This window comes from Thamnophis sirtalis, unplaced genomic scaffold, assembly GCF_051295495.1.
Source record: "Thamnophis sirtalis isolate CommonGarterSnake01/CBP01778 unplaced genomic scaffold, rThaSir2_p1.2 scaffold_11, whole genome shotgun sequence".
NCBI lineage: Eukaryota > Metazoa > Chordata > Lepidosauria > Squamata > Natricidae > Thamnophis > Thamnophis sirtalis.
In genome coordinates, this window is record NW_028261391.1 from 52,595,084 (window position 1) to 52,613,279 (window position 18,196).

The 18,196-nt window shown below is 38.0% G+C and overlaps 1 protein-coding gene across 3 annotated transcripts in view; it reads right to left on the reverse strand.

Moving 5' to 3' along the window:
- The window catches only part of LOC106537730 (VPS10 domain-containing receptor SorCS1), a 565,787-nt gene that overhangs the window by 407,920 nt on the left and 139,671 nt on the right, over positions 1–18,196 (reverse strand). The window lies entirely within an intron of this gene.

The following is an 18,196-nucleotide window of genomic DNA, read 5'->3' on the forward strand; positions in this document are numbered from 1 at the left end:
CAATTAGCAGCAGCTATTTTAGGACTTGAAGAGAAGAAAATTCTCCTACTACAGACCTAGAAACATATAATTCCAAACCAGAAGCAGATAATGGACTAACTTCAGTGGACGAGTTGCCAAAGGGATTTGGGTCTTTGACTTGCCACTTTAAGAAACAATAAACCATTTGGAAAATTTTCCTTTTTTTTTTGTTTTTGTATGAGCACCTGAATGGTTAAGATGAGATAAAAGCTGAAAAGTTGGCAGTTGTCTCTATCATCCATATACTGGGATAGAGAAGTTGGATGAGAGTCTTGTCAGAAGACTGAGAAAATATTGTGTGTGTGTGTGTGAGAGAGAGAGACAGACAGACAGACAGAAATAATAGTTGTTTACTTATAGCAGTATAACCATTCTTCTTGGTTAGGGTTTTACTAACTATATTAATATTTGCTGTTTGTTTTTCTAGTTTGTGCTATATTTTCTAACTTTAGAGGAAGTTCTAATAAGTAGTCTTTACTTTCACCCAATAGAACAGTGGCATGGGAGAAAGGGAGCCGAGGTAGATGTTGTTCTGTTAAAATCATTCAGTTATAATGGTTCATCCTATGCATCTTCTACTATCAGGATAGTCGGATACAGCAAATAAAGTTATTGATGCCTTGATACTCTTGGATATCAACTTGGTCTTGATTTTAAAAAGATAAATTTTATCATCTTATGATGAATCAAGAAGTTTACTAGTGTGTGATATGGAGACTATACTATACTATACTATACTATACTATACTATACTATACTATACTATACTATACTATACTATACTATACTATACTATACTATACTATACTATACTAGTCAGATATGTTGATCAAGGAGATGTATTGCAATACTCTATACGAATACCACATTCTTTTCTCATCTACTTGAGACCAGCTTTAAGGGCATTTACTTCATTCTGAATGATCATATAGAAGCATGAATTCTGCCACTTTATAGAATCACTATGTAGATTCAACTGATCTTCACAGGGTCCTCTTTTGTTTTTGTTTTGAGTAATTTAAATGTCATGCATATCTAAGAATATACCATGGGATTGTCATCATGTTTTCCATGAAACACATCATGCCTTTCATCTGATTTTTGTCTTGGAGGAGAAATAGCCATATATAGAGATGAAGCTCTTGCCATGTATAGACAACAAAAGGCTGTCAGAATATTCTGCTTTTCAAGGATAAGGCCAGATTTAATTAATCTTCCATCTATGTTTAATAAATCATTCCAGGATGTTTTCTCAAACTTAGTTGATTGGTCTAGCTGCAAGCTGACTGAGATGTGTAACCCAAAAACATCACAAAACTTAATGCAATAGCTCATAAACATCTGTTATCCTATACACCACTAGAATATATGGAATGTGAACAATAAAGAATTATGACAGTGGATAGTTGGAACAGCCTTGGAACAAATCCAGGAACAAATTTGGTAAGCAACAATGTAATCATCATCATAAAATCGATACCACCACAATATGAGAAATTTCGGACAAGGTAGGCACAAACTGAATATTTACATGGCAAGGCTCTCATTTTATGTGTGGACTGAAAATCTAGATGTCATCTAATGTTTCTTTTTGCTTTCATATTTTGTTGTTTGAATGGTAAAAGGTTAGTTTATATTTAATATTATTTTTTTCTTTTCAACTGTTGCTAAAAAAAAACGTGAAGATGCTAATGAACAAAGACATGCATATTATGTTTTTCTAAATGTCAGAATACGGGATGGAAAGAAATGTTGTAATGAAATAATGCATTGCCCTTTTCCCCTTGATTTCCAACTCCCCCACTCCCACTCATCCTATTTCCAACTTTTATTATTATCCTAATCAACATAAAACGGTAATAGGAGGAAGAAAATAACAAAATGAAAAAGAAAAGATCACTGGAGAAAGTAGGTCGCCTGATAAAGTCTCACATAGTGAACCCTTCAGAAATATAAAAATGTAAAAACCTATTCTCAGCTTTGATAGGACTACTTATTTTTCAGTTATATATTGTTTTTGGGAACCTCACATAGACATTTTGCAGAAGATATTTGCAACAAAACTAAAAAGTGCTAAGTGCCTTAAATGAGAGGTAGGAATACCTCCTACAGAACTTAGGGAATATCTTTATACATGCTTGAGTTGTTCTTCTTCTGCGGCCTGTTTTGGAATCACCTGTTTAGACTAAGAGTCTTTGGCAACAGGCTACACTGTTCCAGAACAACAAATTCCCCTGCATTTGTCTCCTCCCAGCTATTCCTATTCCAGGAAAGCAATTTCCAATTTTTTTTCTTCTTCTGGGTGGGTCTTACAAGAACATATTGGGTGCATATGAGTACCAGTTAAAGCATGAAAATGCACATAATGCAGATACAACTAGTATCTGCGGGACATAGAATAGCAGTCTTCTGGTACTTTTTGACAGATAGGAAGCAATGGGTGAAGCTAGGGAAAATTACATATAGTAGCTGGGCAGGCCCATGGGCTTTCTCCACTGGTCTTCTGTCTGATGCTGAAGTTGCAGATTATACAACAGTCATTGGCTTCATCTGAGATGGTGATGAGTCTGCATGTAGATGGGAAGTTGAACAAGTGGCCATGTGGTGCAGCTAGATCAATCTGGAGCTGAACATGCTTAAAACTGTAAATATGAGAATGGATTTTAGGAGCAGCCCTTCTATTCTACCATGTCTTACTATATTTAATAACACAGTATTAGTATCAAAACCCTTCAACTTTTGGGTGTTCTATAATCTCCAAGGATTTGAAATGAGCACCTAATATTAGAACCAACATTAAAAAGAAACAACAAAGAATCTTCTTCTTGTGTCAACTCAGAAAGTTCAGACTGCCTCAGGAGCTGTTGACACAGTTTTACAGAGGAATTATTGAACCTGTCATTTGTACTGCTATAACTGTCTGGTTTGGTACAGCAACCAAACAGGGCAGGTACATATTACAACGGAGAGTCAGGACTATAGAAAGAACAATTGCCATCAACATGCCTTCCACAGATGACTAGTATATTGCATGGGTCAGATGGAGAGCTTTAGAAAATATCTACAGACCCTTCACATACTGGACATAAACTGCTTCAACTCCTCCCCTCAGGACGCCACTATAGGGCACTGAATACCAAAAGAACTAGCTACAGGGACAGTTTTTCCCCCTCATGCCATCACTCTTCTGAATACGTAATTTTCACGATACTGTCTAATGTCTCTGTTTATTTATCCATGTATTATGGCTGTAATATTATTGTCCTTCTTGTTACCTTTTATTAAATGTTCTATTATCTATATTAAGAGATTATGATTATCCTGTTGCTTTATATATACATTGAGAGCTTCTGCACTGGAGACAAATTCCTTGTGTGTCTAATCATACTTGACCAAATAAAATATTGTATTTATTGTATTGTATTGTATTGTATTGCATTGATTGTATCCTAGTATCTTAATTTGACATTAATTCTAATAAATTATATAACTATGTGATTTTTTAAGGGATGAAAAGAAATGTCACATAGAAATAAACTTTAAGAACAAATCAAGCATGTGTTTTTTTAGGAAATGAACTTTTCATGGAAAAACATAGTATTAGTATATTATACTAGTATATAGTATATTGTATCATGTTTTCCTTGTGGATAATGTATTTATATATTGCAGCCCCATATACTCCAACTATAATACTTCATTATTCATACTGACATTGCCTTCATTCTCCTAAAATTCTATAACTTTTAAAAACAGCACATGTCAAACAACCTGTTTAAAAGTGTAAATGAGGAAGTATTCTAAAATCCTGAAATTACATGACAAATAAGCTTTGTATATCGACGTCTGCCACGTATTCGTACACACTAACACTTATTTACTAGAGTTTTTTCAGCAGGTCTTATTTATGGTTATGGCTCACAATACCTTCTCAATAATTTTAATGCTTTCTATAAACCTCTGCCATGTAGATAGATTTGGAGCAACATTATGTTACCGGGCGTTTTTTAACCACTTTCTAAAGCAAGATGAGAAAATATTGTAATAAGAGAAAGAAAGGTTAGAGAAAAAGTCCTTCCTTAGAAACTAAATCATTTTGGCAGGGGGAAGAAATAATTAAATATAAAATGTAAGTTTTTAGAATCACAAGCTAGGATTATATATATATTATACCTGGCAGTCTTATTCTAAAGCACATAAACTTCTAAAATTAGCATAAAATGAATAATTAATTTTGGGGTTTGCTGATGTTCAAACAAATGGATTTCTTGAAAAGAATGTTCGTTCAAGCAATAAATCACTGCTTGGCTCCTTGTCAAGAAGAAAAAGATACCACTTGACAGAATTATTGAATTGAGCAGTATGGTTACAAGGCAAATTGTAGCAGAGATAAAGGTAGTGAATTAAACTTCGGTAACAGACTGACACCAGAATGAAGCCATAAATACAGAAGCAAACTTATCAACTAACGTTTTTAGGAATACATTTTTGAAATTTGTCAATTATAATAGTTGCTGTTTCACATTTTATGTATAACAGAGCCTTCCAGAAAATAAATATCTTGTAGAACTGTTATAGACCACTTGTGTTTTTGTTTTGTTTGGCTCTATCTTGAAGCAGATACAAAATTGGGGAGACCAAGTTGATATTGGGTTAATATCAGTATTAATCTGACCATACTTAGCAAGAAATGTATGGTATAAAAATACCTGTTAGTAACCACTATTCTTCAAAACTGCAATATGCAATAAAAATACAATGCCCTTGTATTTTTCATTAAAATGTTGGTCTAGTGACTTTAACTAGTCACTTTCCATTCTATTCCTTTTATTTATTTTTACAGAATGTACCTCTTGCAATTATTGTAGGAAAAGGACACTGACCTGAATTCCTACAGGTAGGATATAAATCTAACAAACAAATGCAGTAGTTAAACATAGCATTCATAGTGTAGCAAACCTCTCCATAATTGTCTGTGGATAAATTTAACCCATCATCCTTAAACTATCTAAATAAAACATGAAAAGTCAAACAGAAAGGCTGATCTTTCTGTGTCATTCATCTTCATGGAAATGTTTCTGCTTTGCCTATCCTTCCCTAAAAAAGAAATTCACACACAGAGAGATAAACAAACATGCATAATCAGTTTATGAATGCACTTTTGTCCTAACCTCTTCTAAAAGTGCTAAGACAACAGACTTGTGCTAATTAATTCTGTTTGTTCCATGACTGTTAATCAATTGGTGGGGGAAATTACCTTTCACTTCTCTTTTTCTAAATATTTTTGTTATTGGGATTGTTTAAAAAAGTCATATTAGCCATAACCAATCAAGTTTTCAGGTTTCTTTAGTTTGAAAATATTCTGTATCTGCTAACTTGTATTCTCACACCTATTCAGCCTCCATGAAAATAAGTCCATGACAGTTGCTTGAAAATAAGCTTAGAATCATCTGGAGACCAATTGTAATGCAAAGGTCATATTTTCCAAGCTGTTTATAGACCATAATTTGTAGAGGACTAATGTCACAGGTTGTCAATAATTCAAGGTGGAAAATTATAAGTCTTAACAGGCTATCAATTGTTCCTTCTTCCCCATTTAAATCTTTATCCCCAAAGAGTGCTTCAATTGCCTTTCATTTCAGTTTATTTCTTAAAGTTGAATTCCTGATCTTCATTTGTTTATGGTAAAGACATTTTATGTGATAAAATGTAACTAATACCTTAACAAGCCCTTTGGGAATGTAAGCAATAAAAGTTCATGTTTCAGATTACAGATATGAATCCTAGCTAAAGGTCTAGTCCCACTAGGCTATTATATTCAACATAGCTTTTGGTTTCACCATTGTTGTTGTTGCTGTTGGCGGTGATGGTGGTGTGTGTGTGTGTGTCCCAACTCTGAAATGATAAGTTAAAAGATCTACAGCAAGATACCATACACTATTTCAAAGCACTAGTCACTAAAGATTTATCTCATTGCATGTAATCCAATTTTACTTACTCATGTAGAAGTAAAGTTAATGGAAGCTATTTGCATATAACTGGTGGGATAGGGCAACACTATTTGAGGAATTAAATGGGAAAACATTGATTGTTGTATTTAAAAATAGGACTACAATCACAATGATCTGGCAAGTCTAATTGGTACCTGGTTCAAATGTGTTATTGCATCCCAACTTTCTTTCTTTTTTTAATTGGAACATATAGAAGGTTTTTTTTTTGCCTTTTCTTTTCCCACATATTAACCACAAGCTAGATATTACAAATAATTCACATTATTACATCCAACTCTATTCTCTTGGCTACAGTTGTAAGGAACTTGCAAAGGAGAGTTACTGCACAGCTTGATGATCTGAACATCTGTGCCACATAAATAAATATTTGGATGGGAATCATTCCAGGAATCACGCGGAGATCAGCATGTTCATACTGTGGCTGGATTTCCCTTTGATGTCATACAGGCAAAGCAGTGCAGGTTGATAGTATTCTAGTATCCAGCATGTTTGAGCACATTGCAAGATGTACAAAAGAAAGCTTTGTGGTGGAATTGTATGGCATTTAATTGATAACTATGCAGTACATACTTCTTGATCTGTAAGTCATAAAATTCCAAAACAATCACTTTGGTTCAGGCCAGACAAAAATATATTATATTGACATCACTTCTTTTCTAGGGGAGAAAGTTATTAGCATTTAGGCTTACAGCATTTTGGCTTATACAACACCCTATAGTGCTTATAAAACTCTCTGGTAGTTTACAATGTACAAGCATTATTTGTATACTGCCCCAATAATCTGGGTCCTCATTTAAGCAATCTCGGAAGGATGGAAGGCTGAGTCAGTTTTGAGTTCTGTCAGGATCAAACACCAGGTTGTGGGCAGAGTTTTGCCTGAAATGCTACCTTTTAACTGCTGTAAACCAAGACTCGTGGTTTTATTACCCTAAACCTGACCTTCACTGGTTCTTCTAGATACCTAGGTGTAAACAAGAGAATGGAACACTAGTGATTTTAAAAGATACGTTCATGTTACAGGTATATCATCTGATCTTTAAAAAATATGGATAAATGTAATAATTAAATGTACTGTATGTAGATCAGTGGCTTTAGCATGCCAAAAGGAAGTTTGAGCAGGCAAAGCAATGAGGCTGGAATATTCCTGCTTCACTACAATGTAGCATTCCTGAATAGTTCATTTCAGGATCAATATTCTGGAAAAGACTGAGTAAATAAGAGTAATAGTAAATAAAAAAATGTTCAAGAATAGTTGCTACTCCCAAGTTTGGAGTAATAATTTTCTGCTTGATCCTCATATTTAGAGCTCATACTACAATTGAGGGGGAGAAACGCATGTTAAATGCTTGGCCCTCAAACTACTTATCATTCAGAGAGGAAGACATGAACATAAATTAGCATTGTCAGAGGGTGTGTAAGAATAGATCTAAGGTGAACTGTAAGGCTAGAAAAAAGTCACTGAGGCTGCTGCCGGCAGTTGTAATTAACTATAGAATCAGTGTTTCCACAGACACCCTTTGGTGACAAGATGTGGAGGTAATATATATCTGTTTTGTACACTAAGAAATGTTTTGGATTGAGCAATAGAGATTGAAGAGAAATAAGGAAAAAATTGCTTCTATTACACAATGTCCAAGTGAGCTATTTTCATGTCTAATCAGACTTTCAACTTTTAAGGCAAAATATTGGGTATAGCATTCAAGATGCTAGTAGTATAATTATAAAAATATATCTCAAAGCAAAATATTTTGAACAATTTTCTAGTGAGAAGCAAAATACCCATGTTTAAAATATCAGAGCAATATTTTTGGAGGCTGGTAGACAGTACCAGCTCAAAGTTCTATCACCTCTAATCCCACATTAATTCAAGATGCCACCTCCTGCTGATCATTTTTAGAATGATTCATAAGGGTGGCATTGATGCCCCCTAAACTTTGGTGATCTAAGCCAGTGCCTATTCAGTCTTTGCCTAAAGTCAGCCTGGTTGGTGTATCATCTGACACAATTCAAAACAATAACAATCTCCTTTCTGCAGATACAGAAGATATAAAGGATTAAATTCATTGGCTTACTAATTGTCAAAAGGGATTAAGAAAGGAATACTACAACAGAAATTGAGAAAAATCAAAATCAAGAAAGAGAATCCTGCACTTGTATGAAAAACATACTGATTTAAGTTGCTCATATAAATGCAGTTTGAGCTCTTCCTTTCCTTTCCTTTCCTTTCCTTTCCTTTCCTTTCTTATCCTATCCTTTCCTTTCCTTTCAAAGAATTACCATGCGCTCAGTTCAGTGTCCTCTTTGACATTCAAACATAAATTTTGGAAAACTTCTACTAAGCAATTAAAATGTTAAAACTCCTGAGAATTTTTGGATTATATATCTTGCTTGCCTAAGACTCATCAACTCTGGAGGTTGATGTGTTCAAGGAGAAGCTAAACAACCATTTGGGGGGGGCAATGCTTTAATTTAATTAATTCTGCATTGTGAAGTGGGCGTTGAGCTTTGACATCTTTGATCCTATAATTCTGTGTCAAACATGGATATAAGTGTCTATAATAATGGGATATTTTTTACCATACCTCACTTATTCTGAAGGTTTGTCACATTTGTCTTATTATCATGGATCATAGAAAACAGTTCTGTTTCTGACAGAGAACTTAGTAAATTTTAGGTGGCAAGCATAAAAGATGAGCATATTAAGATAGAGAGACCAGTGTGAAATATAGCCCATGCAATTTTATACTTTAAATAGTAACAAAAGTCCCTCTTCAATATCATCTATTTTCCCCAACTCACTTTTCAGCCATAAATTGTCTAATTCAAACAGAGGGGCAAGTCAAAGCATATTATAAAGCCATGCACAGCATTTCAGGTCATATTAGTCTAGATGATAGTGCCAACCAGATCTTTTTACCTGAAGGGAAAATAATCTACATTTGCTTTTGCCTGTATTATGGAAGTTTCTTCTAAATTAAAGAGAAGAAAATAGGTCTGACCTGTGACCTTTATTTAAACATTAATGAAATTGTCATCAAAAAGTGCCCAGGAACAACAACAGGTTACAAAATGTCCTTCCCAATAAGACATGCAAATATTCAGCCATATTTATCAGAGCTCATCCCTTATAAATTCTATAAAATTATAAAAATAGAAGAGTGTTTACGGTGGTTTCAACAGCTCACAGAGCTATAATGCAACTAAAAATTAATTTCATTTTTTACTTTTCCAAAAATTCACAATTACAATCTTTCATCCGGATTTCAAACCATCTTTCTTGTTCCATTGCAAGGGTTAATGTTGTGCCACATCCATGTTCACATATAATGAAAGAGAGGCCTTTTGAATTATTTCTCGGGGAAACCTGCCGCCTTGTCACCAGTTCATTGAGCCATGTACTAGATTAATTTGACTTACACTTACGGTCAGCTATTTGTCAAAAAGCAAATATGGAAGGGAGCTTTATATTCCATTCTCTTTGACTTATGGCTAACTTTTTGACATGTGCACCAGAGAAATACATACCCATTTTCCATCACTTCATTGATGCTTGTTCATCATTTGTTACTACAGCAAAGGGAGTTCCGAATCACTTCTGTATGTTTATGTTTTGTTATGTTGGGCACTAGAAAATAAATAGTGTTCAAATGATCTAACTGAAGAAGAAAAAATTCCTTGGCCCATATGCTTTTTTTTCCTGAAACATACTTGTAATACCAGAACTCAAAGTTCCAAATAAAAATAATAATGTAATCAAGAAACAACAAATTATTTTATGGCTATACTCACATAAGGGTAATTAACAAATACATTTATGGAATTTACTATCACAATTATGACAAATTTGAAAGAGGCAGTGATCCCGAGAACCTCCTCTAAGATTAAAAATAAATGACAAATGGAAATAGATATGTAATGCCAAATATTAGGTATAAAACATTCTCCAATTTTTCCTCAAAGTCAGTCTCACTCACAAAATACTGTAGTCTGCCTTATTCTCTTCCAAATGTTAATTTTAACTCTTGACTAACAAAAACTTACCCATTCCAGTTTTCTAATAAGATTTTTAGCATTTCATAGCTGCAAATGCCATATTTTTTCCAGAGCTTACATTCTTCTAGCTTTGTAGAGATTCTCAGTCATCCAGGTCATGGTTGTCCCAAAGGTGATTTTTCAGGAGGCAACTGGACTTTCATGGTTTTTTTTTTCTTTTAAAGATGTTTTGTTTCTCATCCAAGAAATTTCTTCAGCTCTGACAGGATATGTAGAATGCAAGGGTTTATATTTCTGAAGAAAAAAAGCACCTTTGGAACAATCATGACCTGGATGACTGTGAATCTCTACGGACTTTTAGTTACACAATTTGGAATGAACACCCTTGGAATGGTGTGAGAATAGGAGTGGGTTTTCAGAGGAAAAAATTGCAGACTACAGGAACAAGGAGCACTACTCAGGTGACCCTAAGAACACAGATAAACCTCCAAGTGCTTCAACGACCCTCTAAAAGGATTACCAGATATCTGCAAGGAATATAAATCCTTCCATTTTCCACTATCCTGTCAGAGCTGAAGAAGCTTCTTGGATAAGAAGCAAAATGTATTCTAAAGAAAAAGCAAGAAAGTCCAATTGTCTCCCAAAAAAGCACCTTTGAGACAATTCTTCTAGGTTGTGGCTCAAGTACATATGCTGGAAGAGCATCTGGTGTTTCAGAAGATAGGAAAATAGAAAGATCCAAGTCATGGGTGTCAAATTTGATTTCACTGAGGGCCACATCAGGGTTGTGTTTGACGTCAGGGAGCTGGAGGGTGGCATGGCTAGGGTGGGTGTGGTCAGGGTGGGCATGACTAGGGTGGACATGGCCAGCTCCACATCGCTTGTTGAGGCTCTGTTTTCAGCCGTGACAGCCTCCTGAAGCCCTCTGAAAGCGAAAATGGCACTGGGGAGGGGCATGTTTGGCCTCCCCAAGCTCCGTTTTCACTGGCAGAGGAACCGCAGGCTGGTCCTTCGCTGTTTGCAAGGCAGCCCCATGGGCCAGATCTAAGCAATATGGAAAGACTTGGATTAGGGGTTCAAGGCTGGATCTAGCCTGCAGGGTTGGATCCAGTCCCCAGGCCTTGAACCCCAAATCCAAGTCTTTCCAAATTCCTGTACTATTCCACTTTAGCAATATGTGAGGGTATATAGCTTCCTGGTAGATGCTTCTTAACTTCTTTTCTAAGCCCCATTCTTCAGTTCAGGCAATGCTACCAAGGAATATATATGCATTCTACATGTTGAGAGTCTGGAAAAAGCAGTTGTGCAATGTTTCACTATGCATACTGGTCAGACATTTTGGACAGTTAAGTATAGGACAGACATTTTGGACAGTTAAGAGATAATGAAGGCAAAAAGTGAGGGCTTGGCTAACTCACTGTCCATCCTGACTGGCAGATTCCACATAATTAATCACAAGACAATCCTGTATAAAACAGTGACTTCATTGCTACTAAAAAAAATTCCAAAAATTGAAGACCTCCCAAAAATAATGGAGCTAAGATTATAAATAAATTCAACTATGCACAAACATGTCTAACAAGTTCTAGTGATCATTATATAAGGTAAAATTTCAACTTTCCAAAATGAGGATATTCTGGATTGTTTCATGTAATACACACTGCATGATTAGGGTGACCAGACGTCCCGCATTTGACGGAACAGGCACGCATTTTCATCATTTTTCCCGCGTCCCGCCCGCTTCTCAAAAACCCCCACTTTATTTTGGCGCTCGCTGGCTCCCCTGCCCATCAGCTGCCGCTAGCTCGCTCGTTATTTCCCCATCTATTTCTAAAAATCTAAGCCAGCCCAGCCTGCTGCTCACTGATTGGATTGGCCTGGACTCCAGCCAATCAGTGAGCTGGCTGGGATGGAAAACTTTAAGCACGCACGGGAAGTTTTCCATCCCAGCCAGCTCACTGATTGGCTGGAGTCCGCTTAGCACGCCGCGTGAGTCGCAGGAGTCTCCATTTCATTTCGCGGCCGTTTGCTTTGTTTTGCTGCTTCAGCTTCACTGGTGAGTAACCGGTGGGAATTAGTAACCTGCGCGGGGTTAGTAAAACAGCCGCCGCAGCGCTGTGGAAGCCCTGTCAAAGTGCACCTTTCCCGCCTCGGCGGCTGCAGGGACCACACCACCACTTTATATTCCTCCTCCTCCTCCTCCCCTTCCGCCCTCAGCAGCAGCAACGGCAGCCGAGGAGGGAAAGGGGTGCTTTGGCAGGGCTTCCACAGCACTGTGGAAGCCCTGTCAAAGCGTACCTTTCCCGCCTCGGTGGTTGCAGGGACCGCGCTGCCACTTTATCTTCCTCCTCCTCCTCCTCCTCCCCTTCCACCCTCAGCAGCAGCAACGGCAGCCGAGGCGGGAAAGGGGCGCTTTGGCAGGGCTTTCACAGTGCTGTGGAAGCCCTGTCAAAGTGCACCTTTCCCGCCTCGGTGGCTGCAGGGACCACGCCACCACTTTATCTTCCTCCTCCTCCTCCTTCTCCTCCCCTTCCGCCCTCAGCAGCAGCAACAGCAGCCGAGGAGGGAAAGGGGTGCTTTGGCAGGGCTTCCACAGCACTGTGGAAGCCCTGTCAAAGCATACCTTTCCCGCCTCGGTGGTTGCAGGGACCGCGCTGCCACTTTATCTTCCTCCTCCTCCTCCTCCTCCCCTTCCGCCCTCAGCAGCAGCAACGGCAGCCGAGGAGGGAAAGGGGCGCTTTGGCAGGGCTTCCACAGCGTTGTGGAAGCCCTGTCAAAGCACACCTTTCCCGCCTCGGCGGCTGCAGGGACCACACCGCCACTTTATCTTCCTCCTCCTCCCCTTCCGCCCTCAGCAGCAGCAACGGCAGCCGAGCCGGGAAAGGGGCGCTTTGGTAGGGCTTCCGCCGCGCCCCCAAGGACCGCTGACCTCGCGCCGCCACTTCTTCTTCTTCCCCGACCTTCCCAGTTAGCTTGCTTGAAGCTCCGAGGAGGTGGGAGGAGGGTCGCAGGAGTGGAAGTGGGGGGAGGTCTCCCCGGCCGGGAAGAGCTGAGAGGCTGCCAGCCCCTTTCGCAGGAAAGTTAACTTTTATTGGCGAAATCCTGCCCCCCCCCTGCGTGGGTGAGTGGTCGGCTGTCCTCTTTCCGTAAGCCGCCCGGAGTTACCTGTGTGTGAGGTGGGCTGCCCTATGCATATGCGTCTGTGCGCTGGAGAGAGAGTGAAAAAGAGAGGGAGAAATAATTATATTAATTAGATACATCAGTCTTTCTCCACCTTGGAGACTTGAAAGTGTGTGGACTTCAACTCCCAGAAAGGGAGTTGGGAGAAAGGGAGAAAGGAGGAGAGAATGAAAGGAAGATGGGGGAATGAAGAAAGAGGTAAGGAGAGGAGGATGGAAAGGAGAGAAAGAGGGGGAGAGAGGGTAGAAAGGGGAAGAGGAAGAGCAGGAGTAGGAGAAAGGGAAGAAGGAAGGGGAAGGAGAGGAGGAAGGAGGAAAGTAGAGAAGGGAGGGAGGGAGAAAGGAAAGGGGAAGGAAAGGAGGATGGAAGGGAGAGAAAAGGAAGGAGAGAGGGTAGGAATGGAAAGAGGAAGAGGAGGAGCAAAGGAGAGGTAAGGGAAGAAGGAAGGGGAAGGAGAGGAGTAAGGAAGAAAGTAGAGAAGGGAGAGAGGGTGAAAAGAAAGAGGTAAGGAGAGGAGGATGGAAAGGAGAGAAAGAGGAGGAGAGAGGGTAGGAAGGGGATGAGGAAGAGCAGGAGTAGGAGAAAGGTACAGGAAGAAGGAAGGGAAAGGAGAGCAGGAAGGAAGAAAGTAGAGAAGGGAGGAAGGGAGAAAAGAAAGGGAAAATAAGGTGGTGTTATAATAGGAGGAAGGGATGGTAAACAAAGCAACCCAAACTGTATATTATAACCTATTAAATGAAATAATAAATGTATAAGAATGATAAATGTTAAAACACTTGTAACCAAACGACATGCTATATGTGATGATGGTTTTTTTTCTTTTTGTTTTGTTTTGTTTTTATTGTTGTGGGTATGTGTCGTCTATGTAACAAAAAAAAATAAAAAAAATAATTTTTAAAAAAAGGTGGAGAAACACTGAGATAGATGATAATGAGATGAGGGAGGGAGAGAGAGAGAGAGAGACCATAACTAGATAGACAGATAGGCAGGCAGATAGACGGATGGATAGAGAGAAAGAGAGAGAGATAGGTAGGCAAGCAGATAGATGGATGGAGAAAGAGAGGGGGAAAGAGGGAGAGGGATACCATAACTAGATAGGCAGGCAGATAGACAGACAGACGGATGGATGGATAGAGAGAGAGAGGATGTATATAATTAAGGTGACCAGATGTCCCTAGCGAGGTCGCGGGCTGGCAGTAACCGCCGCGGCCTAACTCCCCCCCCCGGTCAATGGTGTCCCTCTTTACCAATCTGAAAAATCTGGTCACCTTATGCATGATATAACTTTTTTTTCTTTCCGAGTCCAAAATGCATTATGCCTTTCAGTTAAAAATTGGAAGGGTAGCATGTATTTGTCTCAACTATTAAGTCATCCGTCTGAAAATTTGTGCAGTGGATCATTAAATCAGTTATAGTCAATCAATCATTTCCATCAAAGCTAAATGAAATGTTTGCCACTCCTAATCCCATACCAAAAAATACATCTCAGTGTGTGAGACATATACACCAGCTCTGTCTTTCTCCAAGTTGCTGTTATTCCTTCCTTCGTGCTAAACAGTAAATATAAACTATGCATGCTTAAAAACACATGGGTGTTACTTTTTTACAACAAGTGGCTTGTAAATCAATATAATCTTTCCTTGCATTTTAAGAGGTACAGTACATACCAATTCTACCTACCAATGATGTTCTTGACCAAACAGCAAACAGGAGAACTTGTGGCGGAGCAAGAAGAAATAAATTATGCTTGTTTTTGCTTAATTTGTATGTGTGCATAGAATAAATAAAACTTAATACTGAGGGAAAACTAATTTATTTTTATTTGTTACTAAACCCAAATTAGCATTTCTCTCTCTCTCTTGCTCTCTCTCTCTGAATGGGTAAAAGCTAACTAGTCCTAGTGCTGCATTTCAAATCTCGTAACAATTATTCAAATGTTAATGTGCCTCTAAATATGCAGCAAATATTTTCCTTTTATTATGCCTTCAGTCTCTTCCCCTGATATTTCCATAGATCATATATTTTTCAGTAACGGTTTACTGCTTTTCAAGATGCTATCATAAAAATTTAGAAGGTTGCCTAAAATTGTATTTTACAAGAAGAATTTATTTCAGCAAGTCAACAGTAAATTTGCTTTTAGGTTTGTCCACTGGCTTTGCATCTTTGAGAAAATTTCTGTATGCTTACACTCTGAGATGCAAGTGATAACAAGGAGGAAGAGTTGTTTAGTCATAAGTAATTCTTCCATAGCTTTCTCAGCATTTTAAAAAGAATGATGTGAGAATTATAAGCCAAGTGAGGATTTTATTACTTCCCCTTTTCGACCTTCACATCTATGGTGTCAAAAGAAGGATTCAAACATAGAATTAGATTTGACGGCCCTTCCCGACTATTCATCTTTTAATTATTATTTTTCTTTTTTTAATCTGGCTATTTTTACTATATATGGTTTTTAGGCATTTATGTTTTACTTGTACATTACCCACTGGTCCCCTGGGTATGGGATGGGTAATAACCCTTGGAGTAATTGCCTCCAGTTTAAGAATCATTGCCCTACAATTAAGAATATACTGTGAGAAACAGGGTAGTCTGCATGGGGCACAAATCATATTGGCTACTTTTATACCATAGATGGCTTAAACCTCTGCAGCCTTTAATATTATCTATCATTTTATTTACTTCTTTTATTTATTTGTATCCTGTTTTCATTATTTTTTCAAATAACTCAAGGCAGCAAACAGATGCAATGTTCCCCCTCCTTCCCCCCCCCCACAACAACCCTTGTAGGTGGGAAAGGCTGAGAGAGGGAGAATGACTGGCCCAAAGTCACCCAGCTGTCTTTCATGACAGAGGCAGAACTTGAACTCACACTTTCTAACCTGGTGCTTTAACCACAAGATTAAACTGATTCTCTAAATGCTATGTTTATGCATCATGCAAAAATTAGGAAATAAGACCCTGTTCTAAAGTAGTAGTATTTCTCCCTGAGTGGGCCTATCCAGCTGGGTGGGAAGGTCAAGCCAACAAATTCATTTTATAGGCAGAAGGCAGCAGTTAGTCTCAATTCAGTATTTGAAAGGTATATCCATATCCATATCCATATCCATATCCATATCCATATCCATATCCATATCCATATCCATATCCATATCCATCCATCCATCCATCCATCCATCCATCCATACATACATACATACATACATACATACATACACTCACATATATATATTGTTTGCCATTGCCTTCTCCTCCTTGGATACTTTTTAGTTTCTCAGTTTTCATCATTTCATGAAATGATGCATGAGATCAACCATATTTGGCTAACTGAGAATAAGAAGTATAGTTTTCCACTAAAATGGCATTTACTTGATTGATAAAATTAGCTTGTTGTCAAAAAGTATCAAAAAGACGGAATACCTTTTTTGCCAGTATGATCACAGTTTAACAACCCAATTTTTTTGTGTGCTACCATTTTTCCAGATGATTTATTTAGAGAAATTTAGTAAACATAAGCAAGATGGATATGCTTTGTTTAGCTCCTAACTGTACTGGTTCATCTTTCTTTCTTCTATTGTAGTACTTCAGTGTATACATTTTCCCCAAAACAAAGGCATTTTTGTCCAACTACCTACTACTTTACCTCCACCTACTTGTTTGTACAAAGGAAGCAGTGAAAGAAAAAAGCATGTTGTCTGCCTGTCTCAGCCAATCACATCCAAATACAATTGATTGAAGGCCTGCTTAGCTTTTTTGAAATAAGACAGGTGCTGCCACTTGCTGTGATCATCAACATCGTCATCCAGACTGAAAGATTGGATCTTATAGAGAGACACATCCTGGCCTGGTGGCAGTGAAGATGAGAGAGAGAATTTTCTGAGCCAAGGATGCTGGGAATATGGAAATGCAATATTCCTTCAAAACCATACTTTGTCTTGTTGGTATTAATTAATTGAGTAGCCAGTTTTTATACAGCCCATTGTATGGCTGGTTTCTATTTTGGCACCAGCAGCTGAAAATGGAATTATAATATCCACAATTTAGATGGAGAGACAGGCATTGATCCTGTTTGCTTCTAGTGGCAGCAACCACAAGGATAATTCAGCAAATTGCAGTCATATCTAACCTTTTTTAAACTTGAAGAAGTAACTGAGATAGTATAACTATTTTGCATTCCTGGTTGGGCAGAACATTCATATTGTAATAATACCATCAATGGTGTGTGGTTGTGTGTTCATATTGAAACACTAGCTATACTGAACTGCAGAAAAATGGGTAAACACTGGATTACAGCAAAGAGACACTGAAAAATAAGCCCAGCCATCCAGCAAACATCTGCATTTGTGCAGTTCCACTCTGATAGCCTTAAATGTAACAAAAACAAAAGTCTGCCACTTTGAAAGTGGTTTGTTAAATACACTCTTTATGGGATGGGGGGAATAGCCATGAAAACTACCAAATCACTTCTACAGTGTCATGGCCAGCAGCTCTTCTTTTTATATGCTTGAATGCCACCCTTCTCTCTTTTCACATACTAGTGAAAAGGCAACTGCTGTCCCAAGCCAAGACATTTCAGCATCATTTTTCTTCCAGGGCAGGCAGAATGTGCCTGAAATAAAAAGAGGATATGCAGTGGTAAATGGGATAAGTAATAACTCCCTTCCTGTTGAACTTTTTTTCTTGTTGTGAGAATCTTGGGCAGTATCCATTGATGGAAGTAAGAAGGAGAAAATTACATATACATGTTCAGAAGAAGTACAATAAATCACACAGTTAATCTGTTCTAGCATATGGTTTAAAATTACACAACACATTAAAAAAAAGATGTGGGAGGTGAGAAAGCAGTTTGAATTATTAATCTGAGTAAACACGCCTTTTTTCCAGTGTACACAGAAATAAAGGCAGTTAATCACCTCTTCATGTTTTGAAAGAAGGCCATTTTAAAAAAAACCATAAACCATCAGCATTCATATATCGTTATTTTGTTATATGAT